Here is a 2,122-nt window from a genome sequence, read left to right on the forward strand (position 1 = left end):
AATGCTGTAGTGTAAGTTCCTGCCTGGTTGGAAGGTAGACAGACCAGGACTTTAGGTAATCATGCATATGAATGATTTTTCACCTTCTTGGCTTTAGCTACTTTTGAAATGATAGGTATAATAAACAATTATATTTTAATAAAATACCTTCTAGTCTGAACAGTGCTGTCTGAACTGTTCATCTCTCTATGATCCCTTGTAACTAAGATTAATTTTGTTGCAGTAAGACAATCTTTGCTGTCAGGGTAAGATACTCTGGTTGGTCTGTTCCTACATGGAAGAATGAGAAAGGGTCAGGGAGACATTTGTGCCAGTAAGACCTCATTTGGGACATTTTAAGCTGCACAAGTTTAGAAGTAGCTCTTGAGCAAAGCTTACTTTGAATCCCTTAGCTCCACAAATCTAACTCAGTTGGACAAATAAGTACTTGAAAAAGCCATCACCTTTGCACCTAGCTATAAAGGCTTCAAAGTATGATCAGGTTTAAAATGAAAAAGACTTAAAATAGTCATTGACAAAAAAGGTTGAAATGTGAGCAATCGATTAAACAATATACATTTTTTCCCCACTCTACACAGAATTTTAGGGAAATAAGATCAATAGCATTGCTAGGAACAATAAGGTTTCCTTTTTACAAATAGGCAACGAAAGATATATGCCTATATTAAGATTGCATCATTAACTACTTAAATTTACAAGATACTACATGCTTCAGCAGCACATCTACCTAAATTGCAACAATACAGAGAATTACATGGCACTTCCACAAGGATGATATGGAAATTTGTGAAGTATTCTTCGGATTCAAGAAATGAAAAACAGTTATTAAAAAGTTGATTACAAAGATACAAGTGAAAGAATACATTTAGTTCATAGAATTAAAAGTTTGTCTTCAGTGTATTAACTCTTCATCTTAGAAAGGCCTTTACATAGCATAACCTTTACAAAACATTTGAAATTAGATAACATTGTCATTTTATCCCAAAGAAATAAAATACTATAAGGACCTAGGAAAAACGGAATCTTAAACTGTTTCTATATGGAATGCAATCTGAAAGGACACATTTATTATGAACCTATATATTATAAATCAATGTAGAATTCAAAGTATTATATTTGGAGAGAATGAAACAGATTTTGGACATTATACAAACAGAATACAGACTATTTTAAAATAAACTTTTTCAGACAAGTACCAGAAATAACTTTAGTTTCCTTACTACTCATTTCAACAGGTAAGTTAAACTTATTTCTGATTTTAAAAAATCACAAACTCTGCAGAAATCATTATAGATATATACAAACAAGTCTTGAATACATTTTGATATCAAAGTCAGGCAATTCACTTGGAAGAATACCATGGAATCCATGAATTTTTAAAGTAAGATATTGCTGTTACTTTGTATTGTGAGAATATTTTGGAAGGACACAAAGATGGACCATCATTTTTGAAATTTAAGAAACTTAACCGAACCATTACAACATATGAGAACAATTTGAACAGCCTTCCACAACTTCAAAGATGTAGTGATACATATTATGCTTTTTGCAATATCAAATGCAGTTTCTTCCAGGTTGTTCTTCAGATCTGGTTTGATAAAATGGTTCAACAGAAGGAAATCCAGCATATTTTTTCAACCTCTATTCCCAGCAGCAAGATGCAAGGGGGTCAAGAGGCATTTAGTTTGGACATTGATATCTGCATCATGATGAAGTAAAAAAGAAGCAATTCTGGTATTATTCCATGTATAAGCACTGTGCAGGGGTGTCCGGCCATCGGCAATTATTTCATGAATATCTGCCTCGAGCCACCAACTCATGGATAATGTCTAAGTGTCCATTGTAGGCTTGCCAATGAAGTGGGGTATACTCATCCTCATTCCTAATATTCACATGAGTGGCCTTTTTGGAAAGTAGTGTCTACACTGTAGTAAGCTGAGTATTTTCGGCAGCCCAAAGAAGAAATTTGCTTGGATCCTTCTCCATCTTTTTTCTTGCAAATGATACCATTCCTCACTTTTTCATCTTGTTCCTTGTCTTCATCCGAATTGCCTAACCAGTGACTTTGAGTACCACTGGGAATGAGGTGCCTATGTATTTCCCCAATAATTCACATTGGTTG

General features: G+C 34.0%; 1 pseudogene; it reads left to right on the forward strand.

Moving 5' to 3' along the window:
• Positions 1–706: 706 nt before the first annotated feature.
• On the forward strand, positions 707–806 carry LOC122099086 (annotated as a pseudogene).
• Positions 807–2,122: the final 1,316 nt, after the last annotated feature.

Source organism: Dipodomys spectabilis, unplaced genomic scaffold (assembly GCF_019054845.1).
Source record: "Dipodomys spectabilis isolate Male_0828 unplaced genomic scaffold, ASM1905484v1 ptg000502l, whole genome shotgun sequence".
Lineage (NCBI taxonomy): Eukaryota > Metazoa > Chordata > Mammalia > Rodentia > Heteromyidae > Dipodomys > Dipodomys spectabilis.